Source organism: Schistocerca piceifrons, chromosome 8 (assembly GCF_021461385.2).
Source record: "Schistocerca piceifrons isolate TAMUIC-IGC-003096 chromosome 8, iqSchPice1.1, whole genome shotgun sequence".
Classification (NCBI taxonomy): domain Eukaryota; kingdom Metazoa; phylum Arthropoda; class Insecta; order Orthoptera; family Acrididae; genus Schistocerca; species Schistocerca piceifrons.
This window is the reverse complement of record NC_060145.1, coordinates 408894012-408913473: the sequence shown is the minus strand read 5'-3', so window position 1 is coordinate 408913473 and position 19462 is coordinate 408894012. Positions and strand designations below refer to the sequence as shown.

Genomic DNA, 19462 nt, shown 5'->3' with positions numbered 1-19462 from the left:
TTTTTATCCATAGCATTAAGGTGGGTGGCAGTTCCTTTCACTTTTAGAAGGCCTGTGATACATTTATAAGTCATGTTCAGGGTGCTTTCCTAATATGCAGTGACATACTAAGCTGACAGTGCACAGATTATGCAGAAATATTTGTTTTATTAAACATCAGTCATAATCGTACCAAAAGCCTGCTGAAAGTTGACAACCAAAGAATCCAAATGGTCATAATTATTTATAACGTTTATTTTATTTGTTATTATTTTGGAGGGATTATACTAGAATTGGAGAAGGTTATAAAGCTACATCTACATCTACACTCAACAAACCACTGTGAAGCGTGTGGCAGAGTATGCGTCCCATTGTACCAGTTATTACGGTTTGTTCCCGTTTCATTCATGAATGGTGCGCAGGAAGAATAAACTTACCACTAACAAAATCAATACATACACACCATTTGCACAAGAAATTAGTTCCAAATATTACATCAATGCTGAGATTTTTGAATCACCAAGAAATTGCACTCCCCAACAGCTGTCCTGACAATTCCACAGTTAATAGTACTCATGTTTCACTCTCTTTGATAGCTCCATAATTTTTATACCAGAAACGTGCATCACCACTATATCCTCTGTGTTCATAATGGATTCAAAAAATGCCTGTGAAATGCCGTTCAAATCACTATCACTGTCCAGTAAACACGTAACATCTACACCTTGTACACTTTCTGTTATTACAGGCTGCCACACTTTATCTTTACTTACGATGTGATCTTCTTCATACAACGAATCCTCATTAATCTTTTCCCTGGAAAAACTATCATCCTGCTTACCAAAATGATTATCAGACCCACTGTTACTTTCTCTAGGCTTTAGATTTTGTACTTCTTCCACCTTTTTCTCTAATTTAGTCAATTTTGAATCTACATTTTCATTTAATTTTTCCAGTTTTTCCTCTACCACTACTGCGCACTCGGTTTCTACCTCAGTTTCTAAATCATTTTAACTCTAGTTTCAGCACCAAATTTCTCAGAAGCCTCCACCCTCCTACTATAGTCATCACAAAGTTTCTCTCTTTCTTCTACACATTTACTACTTATTAATGTTAATTTCTCATTAGTATTCTGTTCTACTCTCTTTATCTTTTCATCACAATCTTACCTACCTCTTCAACCTTCTTATTTAGTTCTGAAAGATTAGAGCTGACTACCTTAATCTCCCTTTTAATTTCTTTCTTCAGTTCATCCTTTAAGTTAAACATGTCGGTTCTAATGCTACTACTGTCAGCTTTTACTGCTGATGTCTTGTTTAATACTATTTTCCACCCTACTACTGTCTTTTTTCATATTATTTTCCAACCTACTAATGTCTTCTTTCATACTCGTATTACCCAAACTACTCATAATTTGCCTTAATGTCGCTTCTAATTTTCCGTAGTAACTATTGTCCTGCGAATCATTCCCCAATAAGTCTACAGCTTTGTTTTCAATCACTTTATATTGTACGTTAAGGCCACTCATTATGTACCACTTAATACAAAACGACTTTTTCTAAGAAATACCTTATTTTTCAATCACTTGTCTCCTGTTGCTGCTGCTGCTGCAGTTGTCATCCGATTCGTCATATACACGGCTACAGCAAGTTGTAAGGCTCTTGGCGAGGCATCTTGTTTACCTGCGGTCAGCTGTGTTTACCTGTGTGCTGATTGGCTGCTCCCATAAAACCCGCTCGCTGATTGGCTGCTGTTATACTGTGGCCATGAAACCCATGCACTGATTGGCTGTTGCACCACTGCACTGTAAACTGCTGTTGATTTCACTGTTCAAAATTCGAGAGTCCTTGTTTATTGTGGCTACGTACAGTGTTCCTTATGTGGGGGCGCCACATGTGACAATTCACTTTCTTTTATTTCTTCATTGGTTGTCCTTGGTGTTGACGAGCTGCGTTGCTACACTGGCTGTCTTGGGGACCGTATATATACTATCAATAATAGGCACTGAAATTTCACATTGTTCGATGTTTAATTTACAAAAATTACAATTAAAACTTAACTCATTAAATTAACTAAATACATCGAAAAATTGTTTCTCCTCCAAGCATTAAGCCGAATTATTTGTTTAAATCATGAAATTAACAAATATTGTTACACAAACAATACTTTTGACAAAACTGTTAATTACTTTGGAATTAATTAAGGGATGGCTGTGCTAACATGTTTTTGAATAGAGTCAAATAGATCCTTTAGGAATACTATTAGTTGTTCCTCCAAGTGTTTATAATTAGTACAGAATTTATTTGTTTATAAGTCAACAGTAGAATTTAAGTTGCAAAACTATCACTGATTTCGGCTATAACAAAACTTACTAACTAGGACTAGTTGAAATAAATTAGAAAATCAATTACATACATAAAACTAAGTACAAAATTAGATCTGCTGTTATGACGGTCAACCTTTCTCTTATATGAAAATGTAGATTATACTAATGTGTGTGTAATGGTAATTAGTTAAAAGTGAAAAACTGAATTTTAAGGAGGCAGATGGCAAAACAAAAGGTGAAGTAAAAATATCCCAACTTGCTTCGTCACATGCGTGCCTCCACACGAATGTTTGTTGGGCAGTTTGTTTAAAGTTTCTTTGCACTATTTGGGCCAAAAGTGCTAAGTGCTGTCAGATTTACAACTTGTTTGCTAGTCTGGCTGTCATTGATAAAGCCACATAAATTTTGTAGCTGTGGGTCCTCTGTGAGACAGTGTTGGTGGTGAAGTGAAATTGACTCCAGTCACTGTTCCTAACATTTCCTTTTACCACACCCTGCTGTGTCATAAACATGTTAACTTCCTTGACAAAATAGTGTGCCTTCTGACATATGCTGTTATCATCTTCTATGTCCCTACGTGTAGCAATTGTATTAATATGCCTAGATGAAATGCCATATTCAGCATTAAGATTGTCGATAAAAGGAATCGACACTTTGAAATTATCCAAGCCAACCATTTTGAATGCTTCTAGTGCCCAAATTTGCAGATGCCAATAGTGAACGATAGATCCGTATGACCTTGCTTTAGCAAATTACGATATTACATGCTCTTCATAGTTTGTAATTGCAACATTCTGTTTCCTCTGGAATGAGCTCCTGCTTGCCTTTACCCACATACGTAATTTAGAACTAATCTGCAATTTGATTCTTTTAATGCACGTCTAGCACCATGTCAGTTGCTAAAGGAATTGAAGCCACGATTGTTATAGTCTTCATAAATGTTCTCTAGTACGCTGTCATAAATATCTTCTAATACACCGGGCCTTGACTGTACGGATGGAGATAGTTAGTATTGACTTTGACTGGACTGTTCCTGTTGCACAGGAGACGTGAGTGTCATGTACTGGTTGAAAAGCCATCTTCAGGTTCAGGTTCTTCCTATCCTTCAATAGCAGTATATAAATCCAGCATAATGTCATGTATTTCTGTGTCATCCCCATTATATTTCTGAATTATTATGTTATATATCTGCAAACTCTCTCTCCTCTACCTCGATTTCGTTTTCATATTCAGAACATTGCAACTTTGTTCGTAATATTTTGACCACATTTATAGAATTAGTTCTCTTCATGATATCAATGTTGACATTTTACATGCGAACACGCTAAATCACACATTCATACTATAGCTATACCATTCACTCAACTCGAACACTTGTTAACTCAGCTGCCTTATTCCATTGTTTGATGGTGCTAGCAGACAGGTGCAGAGTTTTGCATGGAAGTCACACATACCACTGTTGTCTTTATAATCGGGTGCTAATCTAAGCATGGCTTCATATGATTCCCAGCGTCAGAGATCAAAAGCGCCCCTTGTCAGTAAACATGTTACCCCTAGTTTGGTATTGATCGAAGTTGTTAAACATTGGAACAATTCGTACTGCTAATATTTTGTCTCACAACACTGCCAACCTAACAATAACTATACTGTGTGTTGTATTGTTCGTAGTGGTGTTACAGAATAAAGTGTTGGGCTGAGCCATAACTTGAGTACTAGTCCATGTGAAAGGAATGTTGGCAGTGATGCCTCTTCCAGTAATTTACAAACTGCCTTTAAGGATACAGGGTGCTATTCCGGCTCAATATTATGTAAAAATCAATACCTATTTCTTTCAGGCACTGTTTATAATGTGTGTTTTACTGATTTTTTGTTGATATCAGGTAATGCAGCACATTTTCTAAACAAATTAGAAGTATTTTGAATATTTTTGAGCCTGCTTAGGGTTATTGAAAAAAATTACAAAGAAATTGATGCTTTTTTTCCAAAAGTTTCCTCAAATTTAGGTAACATTTAATCCAATGTTATACATTTGAAGGAGACCATATTTTTACCAGATGTGCATGACATGATGGTTGAGGTACTAGACCTATTTAATTCCACCTATTATGTATATTACAAGGATAAGAAAATATCACCTCTTACATTTTAATTTTTTTCCTAGTAAAAATGTTATTTTTTTATTAGTTAGTTGATTCTGCAATAAAGTTTAGGTCTACTACATAAGTATGGACTATTGCAAGTTACATAAAAAAAATAGAGCAATGCTTTATAATCTTTAGAAAATATTTGTACCTGAATTCTGAAAAATACAACTTGTGGGAAATTGCGAATGAAGATAGGAGTCCAAATAAACTGTGTCTCGGAACATTCCTGAAACAGTCTTCATTGTGCAACATTTCTTGATCTTCAAGCTTCCTCTTGACATTCCTTTTAGCATTTCTTGCTTCTTTGGTAACTTGAAGAGCGACTCTTTCAGCTTCATGCACCCTTTGTCTGTCACACGCAAGCAATTGATCGTCCATATTAGAGCCACATTTTATGCCTAAATTTCTGAGGACTTCCAACCTTCCTATCATTCCATCATTGAAACATATCACTGCATCTAGTACACCAATTTTTAATGTATTTAGTCATACAAAAATATTCTTGGGCAATCTTTCCCATATGCAATGGTTGACACTTTCATTTGTATTCTGAGTGCCCCCATGAAGACAATTACTAACCAAAACAGGGTCACTCAGGTCTCTAAAAATTAGTTTTATTTCATTCATAACAGGCTCAGGAAGAGAGTGCTTATGATGGTACATTTGACCACTTTCTTTTGCTTTTTGGTAACCACACCAAGAATCTGCTCCCTTGGGGCAAAGTCCGTTGACAGGTTGGTCATCTGTGGTCAACTTACAAAAGTAGATGGCCCGTACAGCTGTTCTCATTGCTGTAACATTATTCAGAGGTGCAGTTCATCTAATGGCCAGTCCATAATAACTCTGAAGGAGGTGTATTTCAGTTTCTGTCAATCTGCCTCAGCCAGACAGATTTTCTATCAGATAGCAACTTTCCTTTCATTTCTCTTCATAGCTTCCTCAGTCTAGCATCCATCCTCTTTTGCACAATTCCACAACACTCCTCCAGTTTTGTTACCAAGATATCACAAGAAACTCATTAAATTTATTGAAAGCTTTAGAGTCCCTATCTCCTAGGCACTTCATATATGTAACGTTATAAACTGGCTCTGACCTCTGAAATATTTTTAGAACTTCATCGCACTCTATACCTCCACTGTAACCGCCGTAATTCGTACAACACTGATGTTAAATATGTAAATATGGCCTTCAGTGTTACCATGGCAGGTGTGGCAGTACTTAGACAGGCACTCACCAACAACAACTTTCCCATTCTCCAGAGAAGTAGCACTTAAAACACAATTCAAGGAAAGATATCCTACAATCATGTGCAACAGCAATGTCCCTGGTTCCACTAATATTTGCAGTTTCTTCTGTGCACGTTTCATAGATGCTTTAGACACAACTGTCAAGGCACCTAAAAGTATTTTTATGTACTTGCCGAACCTACTGGGAGGAGGAGGAGGAGGAGGAGGAGGAGGAGGAAGGTCCATCAAACCACAAAACGTTTGAGCAGCCTTTCTTCCTTTTCCTATTGCACTCATTGCATGCACTAACTCCAAATTCATGTCATATGAATTGTGCACAATGTTCGAAGTCATTTTTCAGGTAGATTTATTGCAGGATCTACACGTAACTAATTTTGACACTAATCCCTTCCTGCTACTTCGTTGTTATTTCCAGAAAGCCTAAACCATCACATTGTTTAAATTTCGCCACTTCCTTTATCAAAGAAGATAAGATGCCCACATCAACAACAACAAATCGACTACAACAGCATAATTGCTAACACAAAAATTTGAATCACTAGGAGACGTGCCATGTGAGAGTTTCTTCACTGAATAACTGACACATTGGTCACTTTCAACAGTGTGACTTTCTTTGTTTGTGAACTAGTTACCACGAAATTTCCTTTTATTGGATTTCTTGATGTGTGGCATAATTTGTATTTATTGCGCACTAAAGGATATGTACTTCCACCAAATATATGTAGCACTTGGGCAATAAACATTCAGTAACAAGTGAACGAACTGCTTCAGCAAAACAGAATTTAATACTAACAAAGATAGTCATTTAGAGACACTAGAAACCTGCACTGTTTCCAACATATACGCTGTATCGTATGTATAATCGTGGGAAACAGAAAGTTCACAGTTCTTTTTGAAAAATACTGGTTCCTTAACAGAAATAAAGGGGGCGTGGCAGCATACATGACTGTAACTTTAAAATTTGGTATATATTGGTCATTTTTCATTTGAAACCCTACAATGTATATATCAATGTAATCAGAAAAGACTATAGAATTTAATAAAGTCATAAAAAATTTTCAATTTTTCCACTATTTATTAGTACCCTGTATCCTTAAAATGATGCAGACGTTTCACCACTTGCGATAAAAGTATGAACTATGTGGAAATTGTTGCCTTACTGTTTTGGAAACAAAAAAAAAGAGGCAGGGAGTGGGGGGGGGAGGAGGGGGGGGAGAGGGAGAGGGAGAGGGGGGGGGAGAGAGAGAGAGAGAGAGAGAGAGAGAGAGAGAGAGAGAGAGAGAGAGAGATTAATTTGCAGCGAGACATTGTCAAATAGTTTTATGTTGTTGATGCCCCATCACTACTCCCGAATACATAGAAACTTCCGTAGTGGTCATTAGGTTGTGTCACTAATAGCAAAGCCTAAATAATTGAAATACAATAATAATTGTCACACACTTTTGGTAGCTCTTTTGAAATACATTGTGATTTTTGAACTATTGGTTAGGATTGTACCAGACAAATCATTTCAAATGTTACTGTACATTCTGCACTATATCATATTTCATTATGCTGATGTGTATCTACATATGCATATACAGTTAGCTTCATAATGAGACTTGTATAACTTAATTCTGTCATTTGGTCCACCACCTAAGGTATTAAGTCAGCATCACCTGTTGCCAACAGCTTTTCTATATTTAGCATAGTTTTGTTAAAAACAAGTGATTTTTAGCATACATTGTAGCAGTTTTATAATTTGAAGTGAGGTATACCTCCTGTCTACTGTTTGATGTCATATGTAACATATCACATCCCAGCAAGAACTGTGACACAACTCGAAAGTGCAACACTTAAGGAAACTGGATTTAGAGAATTAATTCTATAGAACTTGTGCTGAAAAGTATAAACTTCATTTAAATTTTAAGTAAAAATTGTTGGCAGTAAATTCCATTTTTCATAAATGTTGTTGCAATTCAGACACTTTTCAGTGACAAACTAAAAATAGCTGTTTTTCAATTTGTGACTTCTCTTATCAACGTGCAATATGTCCGTGTCTTTTAATATCATTCAGACATTTGCCACATTTTTGTTGCAGGCATGAAAATTTTCAAATGCTTTGTTGGAAGAAACTACAATTCTGGATTTATTTTATTTTATTTTTTTTTTCTGTCAAAAAGTATGAACTACCAATGTGTTCATGAAACACAAAGGTTATGTTTGTGCTTAGAGTGATGTCCCACTTCATTTTTCACTCTCCTGCACTAGACACAATTTTTAAAATCCTCTGAAAAGTGTAAAGCCTGTTGGGGAATGTTATTTTAACTCTTTTCAAATCTTTGAACATTAATTCGAGCATTGAAATACATAGGCAAAGACGCATCTTTTAGGAGGAAATGGTCTTTCCAGCATGTTGGAAGCTTTTGAATCACTTATGCCTCAACAATGGTGTTTGGGATTATCTCCCCCTCATCTCCAACATTTGCTAATACATTGAGGTGACAAAAGGCATGGTATACATCCTAATGTAATGTCATACCGCCTTTTGCCCAGCGTAGTGCAGCAACTCAATGTAGCATGGACTCAACAAATCATTGGAAGTCCCCTGCAGAAATAATGAGCCATGCTGCCTATATAGCCATCCATAATTGCGAAGTGTTGCTGGTGCAAGAATTTGTGCAAGGGATTCATGTTGGGCAATGTGGTTGACCAGATCATTTGCTCGAATTGTCCAGAATGTTCTTCAAACCAGTCGTGAACAATTGTTGTGACCCAGTGACATGGTCACTGTCATCCATAAAAATTCCATCATTGTTGGGGAACATGAAGTCAATGAATGGCTGCAAGTGCTCTCCAAGCAGTCGAACATAACCATTTTCAGTCAATGTTCAATGTAGTTGGACCAGGGGACTCAGTCCATTCCATGCAAACACAGCCCACACCATTGTGGAGCCACCAACAACTTGGGAATTGGACACAGCAAGATGTGACCCTGCTACACGATTTTGTTACTCTGTGTCTCTGCCAACCATACTACACTGAACTTTTACAATAAAAATGGTCTTTGTCGATGGAAGGCTTTAATTGCTGATCTGTTACTAACTGACATTTAGTTATCATATAGCCTACCAAGAACAGTGCATGTTTGATGAATCTTCAATGTGCTGTCGCCTTAAATGGTGTTCTTTCATAACAGGTGAATTATAATACAAAAATAACTAAATATGAAAATTCTTTCTCCACCAATGTGACATTTTCCATTTTATTATGACACATTGTACCAGTAACAATGCATTTACAAGAAATGTGCAATGTATTAGTGCTTAGAAACAGCATATATTCACAGGGTGTAAATTATAAAACCCACCAAATATGGGCTCAATTAAAAACAAAAAATACACTATGGCATCTCATGAGTTGTGCTTTTGACATAAAAAAGCCTTCTTGCCCCCTATAAGTTTAACCTTTTGTGTCACATTGTTGAAATACTGCTGAACTTATTTTGTGTTTCACGCAAGGCAATTGCTCTTCAGTGTGAAAGAGGAAGTAACTCATCAAACATTGTATCTACTTTATTTTACGTGTCTCATGCGAGGACTGCTTTAGGACAGGGGCAGAATGACAGTGATGAGGAAAAACCAGATATTTTTGGGTTCGTCCCTTGCTGTGAAGAAACAACAAAAATAAGGTCATATGTATTCCGTATTAATGAAGGCATCCAGGCTTGAAGCTCGGCAGGAAATTTGGAACTTTGTGAGAATGGGGTGTGGTTTGTTTTAAAAACTGCTGCCAGTGATAGAGGAAGAAATTTGTTCAACTCTGTCAGTAAAATAGAAGGCCATTTAACTTAGTTGTGGGAGTAAGAACTAAAACATTGTTTTATTCATCATGTTACTGGACTCTAGTGTAAGCTGTTGCCAGTTTCTGCTTCCTGGCATGCTGAAATAAAGCAAAAGATGCTTTTAGCACCTCTGTGCCATCAGAGGTGCCAACACATGTTTGGGTAACAAGAAAAACGGTGTTTTGCATAAAAGGTGGAACATGCATCCAATAATTTTAATTACAAACAAAGAAAAGTACAAGAACTGCTAATCCAAAAGACAACTATTTCATCATCCAACCAGGCATTCCCCAACAAGCTCTACTATGAACACAGAAATATCCTAATGAAACTATAGAAGATAATTGTCAACATACAGTTTAGTAAACATGGTCTAACTCATAATGGAATTTCAGACTATATGAAAAAAAAACCTCTGTGAACAGCAAGCATGTCATCTGCACCAAGTAAAGTAAAAAGTAAGGTGGAGATTGTGTGTATAAAATGGGAAATTAGGAAACCATACATTAAAAACAGTTGCTCAATAAAGAACTTTACAAAACACATTTAGAATTAGCCAATAAATTTGCAATGTCAGCTTAGTTTTCCAAACTGATGCAAGAAAAAGAGAAGAATCAAAGAAGCAAAATCGTAAACATCACAAGCACAACTGCTGCAATCAGTCACTGCAATCAAAAACATCAATTCCATGACAGAATCATGAACTTGACTAACATTAATCTCACCAAACAAGGAAAAAACCTACTGGAAAGAGAACCAAAACACACTGACGATCGATCGCGCGCCCACACACACACACACACACACACACACACACACACACTTTTAAAAACAGGAATCTAGAAAACTCAAGGGAACTAGTAGAGAGACTCAAGGACACAAGACATAACAGACACAGCAAGCCTCATATCATTTGATGTCACATCAATGTACACTTGCAGTCAAATAAACGAATCAATCAACATCATCATACAAAGAGTAAAAGAACAAGGGAACACATCAGACTCGTACAGTAATGAAATAGCAACACAATTCAATAAACAACTTACACCCAAAAATTCATTTAACATTAGAAACAGACAACACACTAAATTTTCTGGATCTCACCAGACACAAAACAAACAACACCCGTGACTGACAACCATTCACAATCTGTCAAACCGCCCAGTTGCAAACAAAAAAGCAAGCTTCAGATTCATGACATATTGGACAAGACACTCATAAGGAAATAGAATTACACACAGGCTAAACACAATAAACCAAATAGCAGAGGAAAATGTTTCCAAGCCCCATATGTTAAGAGAAATTAAACCAGCAAATTTGTAAATGGAAAAAGTGTGCTGCTCAAATAAGATACAGGACATACAACACTACACACACAATTCAGCAGAGCAGGAATGTAGGAAATCACATGTAATACTTGCCAATCAGTATACATAGGACAAACATGCAATAATGTGAAAACAACATACTTGGAACACCTCAGAGCCCTAAAAAGTAACAGTATCCATAGCACATTTGCTGAACATCTAATAGCCCATAACCACCATCTACTAAAATAGCAACAGATTTAAAAATCTGAAACTCGGTCACAGCATATATCACAAACTATCAGAAGAAAACTTCCACTACAGAAGCAGTAGCAGAAGGCAAACAAGTTTTAAATGAATACACTACATTTTGTAAAGGCACATTATTTGAAACAGAAACAGGAAAGGCTACACAGACAGCTAAAGGAGCTCTCTCTCTCTCTCTCTCTCTCTCTCTCTCTCTCTCACACACACACACACACACACACACACAGAGAGAGAGAGAGAGAGAGAGAGAGAGAGAGAGAGAGAGAGAGAGAGAGAGAGAGATGCAGGATGATAGGGCTAGGACACACAGAAGGAGCGTGTACACCGCATTTTACGAAGTGAAAAGTGTTTGCAAAACTGAAATTACACAAAGTACATTTAATATGTGCATATAGTGCCCCCAAAATGGGAATGGAGGAGTATCAGTCATGACAAAATGTGAGGAATAGCAAATATATACACAAAACATTTTGCCAAACCAAAATCAAATTTTAAAAAGCAAGCAATGTGTTAACTTGTTGAAAAAAAAAACTTCACATTGACGTCGTTCGGTTTACGTATGACAATCTCTCAGTGCAGGACACCATACAGATGGTCCTGCAAAACCATATAATGTAAAATCAAGGTAAGAGCAAAAACAATCAAAAACAGACTACAGGCCTCATTTTGTTAGATCATTTACAACCTAAAATATGTTTATATTCTACAGTTGTTCAGCACCCATTGATAATGGCACAGAGGTGCTGAAACATGTTTGGGTAACCAAAAAAAACTGTTTTGCATAGAAGCGGAATCTATATCCAATAATTAACTGTTGAAATTTTGCCTGTTAGAATGTGTATGCATCCTGTGTGCTAGGATTTTAATTTACCAATTCTCTACAGTGGATGGTGCTGCTGTTACGCATGCAGGTGAAAGTGAAAGTGCTTATGAGTCTGCTTGGGATATAACTGTAACTCCAGAGTTCCGTGTGCTGTCCAATTTTGCACGTACATGTAGGCAGAAATGGCAAATGTGCTAACATGGCCTTTTGTGACAATGGAAGATACCTGTTGTTTCTTAATCTTTTTGGCAAACATCTACGTTTACATGTACATTGATACTCTGCAACTCACATTTAAGTGCCTGCCAAAGAGTTTATCAAATCACCTTCACAATAATTCTCTATTATTCCTATCTTGAACAGAATGCTGAAAAACTGTGACCTCTGATTCTCTTATTTTATTATGAGTATTGTTTCTCCCTATGTAGATTGGTGTCAACAAAATATTTTGTCATTCGGAGGAGAAAGTTGGTGATTGAAATTTTGGGAGAGCATTCCGCTGCAATGAAAAACGCCTTTGTTTTAATGATGTCCACCACAAATCTTGTATCATGTCAGTGATACTCTGTCCCCCACTTCATGATAACACAAAACATTCTGCTCTTCTTTGAACTTCCTTGATGTACTCCATTAATCCTATCTGGTAAGGATCCCAGACAGTGCAACAGTACTCCAAAATAGAGTGGACAAGCAAAGTGTAGGCAGTCTCTTTAGTGGATGTGTTACATGTTCTGTGTTCTGCCAATAAAACGCAGTCTTTGGTTCACCTTCCCTACAACATTATCTGTTTAGGATCAATTGCCAATTTTCGCAGCTTACAGATATCTTTTCTAAATTGGTTTGCAATTTTTTTTTTATCTTCTGATGATTTTACTAGATGATAAACAACTAAGTCATATGCAAACAACCTAAGGCGGCTGCTCGGATTGTCTCCTGAATCGTTTATATAGATAAGGAACAGCAGAGGGTCTGTAACACAACCTTGGGGAATGCCAGAAATCACTTCTGTTTTACTCAATGACTTTCCACTAATTACTACAAACTGTGACCTCTCTGACAGGAAATCACGAATCCAGTCACATAACTGAGATGATATTCCGTAAGCATGCAATTTGACTTCAAGCCACGTGTGACATATAGTGTCAAAAACCTTCTGGAAATGCAGAAATGTGGAATCAGTTTAACATTCCATGTCAGTAGCACTCAGCACTTTGTGTGAGTAAAGAGATAATGGTTTTTCACAAGAAGGATGTTTCCTAAATCTGTGTTGACGGCGTATTAGTAGATGGTTCTCTTAGAGGTAATTCATAATGTTCGAACAGAATATGTGTTCCAAAATCCTGCTGCATGTCTGTGTTAATGATGTGAGTCTGTAATTTAGTGGATTATTCCTATTGCCTTTCTTGAATACTGACATGACCTGTGAAACTATCCAGTCTTTGGGTATGGATCTTTCATTGAGCGAGTGGTTGTATATGATAAAGTATGGAGCTATTGCATCAGTATACTCTGAAAGCAACCCAATTGGCGTACAGTCTGGACCAGAAGACTTGCATTTGTTAAGCGGTTTAAGTTGCTTCACTACTCCGAGGATATCTACTTCTAAATTACTCATGTTGACAGCTGTTCTTTATTTGAAATCTTTGGTTAAGGGATTTTGGAAGGCTGAGTTTAGTAACACTCCTGTGGCATTTCCATTTTTATCGTGCGAGAAGGCATTGAAGGCATACAACCAGAATCTCTTTGGATTTTTTGCAAGGTTTCAAAACAGTTTCATTGTGGAAACTGTTATAAGCATCTCACATTGAAGTTGGTGCTAAATTTCAAGCTTCTGTAAAAGATCACCAATTTTGGAGATTTTGCGTTTGTGTAAATTTGGCATGCTTTTTTTGTTGTTTCTGCAACAGTGTTCTGACCTGTTTTGTGTAGTGTGGGGGGATCAGCTCCATCCTTTGTTAATTTATTTGGTGTAAATTTCCCAATTGCTGAAACTTCCTGGCAGATTAAAACTGTGTTTTCCGGACCAAAACTCGAACTCGGGACCTTTGCCTTTCGTGGGCAAGTGCTCTACTATCAGAGCTACCCAAGCACGACTCACGCCCATGGCTAAGTCATGTCTCCGCAATATCCTTTCTTTCAGGAGTGCTAGTTCTGCAAGGTTCGCAGGAGAGCTTGTGTGAAGTTTTGAGAGTAGGAGACGAGGTACTGGCGGAATTTTAGTTGTGAAGACGGGGCGTGAGTCATGCTTGGGTAACTCTGATAGTAAAGCACTTGCCCGCGAAAGGCAAAGGTCTCGAGTTTGAGTCTCGGTCCGGCAAACAGTTTTAATCTGCCAGGAAGTTTCATATCAGTGCACACTCTGCTGCAGAGTGAAAATTTCATTCTGGATCTCAATTGCTGTCGATACTATTTCTTTGAATTCAAGCCATATCTGGTCTACACCTATTGGTACATTGTTAATTTGGAAGGAGCAGAGATTGTATCTCAGGAAGGCATCTAGTGAATTTTGGATGATGTTTCATGCTTTGCTCTGGATTTAAACATGTAGTTTCGCAAACATATTGAGGGTAAACTAAATTCATAATTGTATGAGTCAGATACATGTTTGAAATTAAGGTCAAAGTTTCTTCGAACCTTTCAGCTATTGTATCATCTGAGTTGGGAAGAATCCAATTATTATTTTATTCTGGTTGCTAGAATGACCTCTGCCCATAGTATCTCGCAGGAACTATGTATTTCAGTTTCGCTTCAAGATAAACTACTTCTAACGGCAACACACACACAATTGCCAACTGTGTTTAGCCTATGCTTTCGGAACACCATTAGGTTCTTCACAAAAATTCCAGCTGAACTTACCTCTGGCTTTAGCCAGCTTTCAATGCCTATAACAATTTCAGCATCAGTGCTTTCTATTAGTGCTTGTAGCTCTGGTATTTTCCCAACACAGCTACAACAGTTTACAACTGTTATACTGGGTGAGATTCAGAAGTTTCAAGACTGATTCATTTCTGAGTAGGGGAGCGTGCACAGACCGGTTCCGCCGGTTGGGTGCATTAGTGGGGGGTCTCAGGGAATGAACTCATGCTGCGGCAGTTGCCTCCGGAACCCTGCAGATGCACTTGCAGCCTGAGTGTGTGTCATTGACCTTGGTCAAAAAGAGGGAGAGGCGAAAATGGAGCAGCGCTATGCGATTAAGTTTTGTGTGCGTAACTGAACAAAAGCACCACGGAGACTCTCAGTATGATTCAAGAGGCCTTTAAGGAAGAAGCCATGTCCCATGCAATGGTTTTCATGTGGCACAAACGTTTCAAAGACGGCCGCGGGAATGTTGAAGATGACAACCGCTCTGGGAGGCCATCATAAAGCCGAACGGATCAAAATGTGGAGAGAGTGCGGGAACTTTTAAACAATTACTGTCGTCTTAGTACTAGATTAATTGTCGATGAACTGGAACTCGGTCATAGTACAGTGTGGAGGATTGTGACTGAGAATTTGATGATGCGAAAAGTGTGTGCCAAACTGTTGCCAAAGTTTTGTCGGTGGATCAGAAGAAACATTGCATGACTGTTTGCCAGGAAATACTGCAACGGTTGGAAGTTGATTCAAACCTTCTGGAGAAAGTGGTCACTGGTGATGAGACCTGGGTCTACAAGTATGATCCTGAGTCGAAGTGTCAAAGCTCAGAAAGACACGCTGCTTCCTCGCCGAAGCCCAAGAAAGGTCACATGAGCAAGGAGTTATTCACAAGTAGTTTGTTGCTCGTGGACAGACTGTCACAGATGTCTTTTACGCTGTAGTGCTTTGCCACTTGAGGGATCAAGTTTGACGTGTCCGCCCAGTGATCAAGGGTGATTGGATTCTCCAACATGACAGCACGCCGCCAAAGTTTTGGTCAAGTTCAATGTGACAACACTGCCGCAGCCACCCTACAGCCCCAACTTGGTTCCAAGTGACATTTTCCTCTTTCCCCGAATCAAGACAGGCCTAAAAGGGAAGCGATTCAACTCCATCGGTGCCATCCAGCAGGCTTCGACAAGAGCCCTTGACAGCATGATGACCGAGGCCTTCCAGAAGGGCTGCAAACAGTGGAAGACACACTGGCAGAAATGTGTTGATGCTGAAGGATCATATTTTGAAGAATTTTAGTCTGCTGTACTTTTTTTATGTCCAATAAATTTCTAGTTCTGAGTTAAGTCTTGAAACTTTTGAGTCACACCCTGTACCTATTGAGCCTGTATCTATGTTCTTCCTGTATTCAAATTGCACCCTTTGAGACTGAAGCCCTTTCTGTGTTTCCCCGAGATCCTCTAATCTAAAAAGCCGCGCATTTCACACAACACAGCCTTGTACTACCCATGTAGTTGCCTCCTGCATTTATTGGACTCCTCATCTACTTAGCATAACCCAAAACCCAACCACCCTATAGCACAGGTCGAGGAATCTGCAGCCTTACAGTTGCAGAACCATCTGAGCCTCTGATTCAGACCCTCCACTCAGATCTATACCAGATGTCTGCAATCAGTCTGTCAACTATGCTACAAATGGTAAGCTCATCTCGCAAGCAAGACAGGCAGCTGCTCGAAACCAGAGAGTATCTCTTCGGACCCAAAGAGAGACACGTCATTGGTACCGACGTGAACCACCAACTGCAGTTGGCTGCACCCTGTGCTCTTTGTGGCATCTGGAAGAACCCGTTCCATGTCTGGCTCTACACTCTGATTTCACAGATCTTGCAGTCTGAGAGGTTTTTTGCGAAATAGGACAAGCAACTGCAACTGACTGAGGGACAGTGTCATCAATAGACAGCACATGGAACCAGTTTGTCAGACTAAGAGTGGAGGCCTTACATGCGGCCCTCTGGGAAGTCTATCACCACCTGCCACGCCCTGAGGTGACCTCCCACTCGACCATAGATGAGGGGTCAACCTCAGTGCGAGCAGTAACTGAACTGGCCACCGATGTGGACTGATTGGTGGACTCAGACATGCAGGACATCCATTGGATCCCTATGACCAGCCTGCAACAGTGATGCCTAGCCACTGCAGTTTCAAGCTGTGTAAACAAAGCTATAACAGCCTGGAGCTGAGAGTGAAGTGTCACAAAGTCGGCTCACGTCCACACACAGTAATCACAGTCTCTATACATTCTAAAGACAGCGGAAAACTACACTACACAGACAAATCGGGACTCTTAGACACGCACTGCAGAACTGTATTTTAGACACAGAGGAAAACACAAGAACTCTGTCCACTAAATTAGATTAATATGCAGAGATTCAAAAACTGACCAAAGCACTCAGGTGAAACTAAATAATTCGCTCCTGATTAGGAACTTGTAATATGTTACAAAATCAGTTTAGTTTCTGATGGAAACAAAAATGTGACAGCTGTGTCTATTAAATATGAAATTAAACAGTGGGGACTCTAGGTAGTAATATCAACATTGTAGGTAAAGACAGATTGCTCATGTTGCAGACAGGCATGATTAGAATTGTACCTGTCTGCAACTTGACATTTCTTCTTTACAGTAAGTAGCAATCTGTCTTTTCCTACACTGTAAATATTAAATTAACATGCAGACACTTAAGAAACTAAAATAAAGTACACAGATGAAACTATAATTTCACTCCTGGTTAGGAGCTCTTAATATGTCAAAAAATAGATTACTTACCTGTTGCTGCTCGTGTCTCGGCCGGCTGCTGCTGCCTGACTTTTCTTCTTCTCCCTCTACTTCTTCTTATTTCCAATTTTACTGTAGAGCCCCTGATTTGTTCCTACAGAATATTGTTAAGGCAACAATCTGAAAAAGGGAGTATTGACAGCAAAAAGTCTGTTATTTCAAATAATATTTATTTGTGCCAAAAAGTAATTTCAGATTTAACTCTCAAGTTCTTAGTGTTGTAAGTTTAAAATACTTTTAAATTGGGTCCTATTTTTGCAGATACACTTAATATTGACTTCATAGATGAAAGTTCATTTCTCATGACAGATTCAGCATCAGTTTTGTTGCAGTATTTATTTTTTGCTGACACACAAGCTGAGAACCTGTTTTGCACATGTATGCAATTGCGAAAGGCAAAAATACCAATACAGCCTCTTATGACAGTAGAGAATACTCACCTTTTAAACTGCTGCTGAATTCCACTGTTGTTTTTTGGTCTTCAGTGCCCAAGGCCTGGTTTGATGCAGCTCCCCTTTCTACTCTATCCTGTGCAAGCCTCTTCATCTCCGAGTAACTACTATAATCTACAGCCTTCTGCCGGCCGTGGAGGCCGAGCGGTTCTAGGCGCTACAGTCTGGAACCGCGCGACCGCTACGGTCGCAGGTTCGAATCCTGCCTCGGGCATGGATGTGTGTGATGTTCTTAGGTTAGTTAGGTTTAAGTAGTTCTAAGTTCTAGGGGACTGATGACCTCAGAAGTTAAGTCCCATAGTGCTTAGAGCCATTTGAACCATTTTACATCCTTCTGAATCTGCATAGTGTATTCATCTGTTGGTATCCCATTTCAGTTTTTACACTCCACGCTTCCCTCCAGTTCTAAATTGGTGATTCCTTGATGCCTCAGAATGCGTTCTACCAACAGATCTCTTCTTGTAGTCGAGTTGTGCCATGAATTCTCCTTCTTCTCAATTCTATTCAGTACCACCTCATTAGTTAAGTGATCTACCCACCAAATCTTCTGCCTTCTTTTGTAGCACCACGTTTCAGAAGCTTATTTTCTCTTCTTGTCTACACTGATTATCATCCATGTTTTATGCACATGACTGCCATCTCACAGCTCAGATGGGATTGCAGCTGTTACATGGACTAAACGTAACCATCTGGACGAAGTGGGGAAGGAGATAGTAGGGTATCTGTCCGAGTGAGAAAAGAGTGCTGTCTAGTGGAGTGTGCAGAGACTATATAAAGACACGACAAGACTGCCACCAGGCACAGCACTGTGAGGCTGTGGGGCAGTGAGTCATGAACTGGGCAGGGGGGGGGGGGGCATTTGGGAGAGGAAAAGGAGAGGAACTGGCAAGAAAAAGACATTCTGGTGCATTGTCAGAGGGTGGCACACAATAAGGGTGGGGGACATGAATAGGGAGGAGGTGATAGGACAGAGGGGGGTGGTTGGAGATTGTAGGAACAGGGTGTTACCATAGGTTGAGGCCAGGATGATTTCAAGATCGGAGAATGTGTTGTAAGGATAACTCCCATTTATGCATATCAGAAAAGCTGGTGGTGGATGAGAGGATCCAGATGACCTGGGTTGTGAAGCAGCCATTGAAATCAAGCATGTTATTTTCATCTGAAGGTCTGTCACTGAGGCCTTCACACACTGGCAAACAGATCTCTCGTGCTATTTCCCCTCATGGACTTCCAATCCTCCCACCACCCCCAAGAACCTGCTACAAAGGAGTGCCCCTTCGTTATCCAATACCACCCTGCCTTCATCACACATTTGATTACCTGTCATCAAGGGACTGATGACCTTAGTAGTTTAGTGCCTTAAACCCCACCAACCAACCGATCAGCTGTATATTGTGCCACAGGGTGATCTA

The 19462-nt window shown here is 39.0% G+C and overlaps 1 protein-coding gene across 2 annotated transcripts in view; it reads left to right on the top strand.

The window, feature by feature from the left end:
• LOC124712008 (coronin-6) overlaps positions 1-19462 on the top strand; it is a 97022-nt gene that overhangs the window by 44150 nt on the left and 33410 nt on the right. The gene's annotated exons all lie outside the window — the stretch shown is intronic.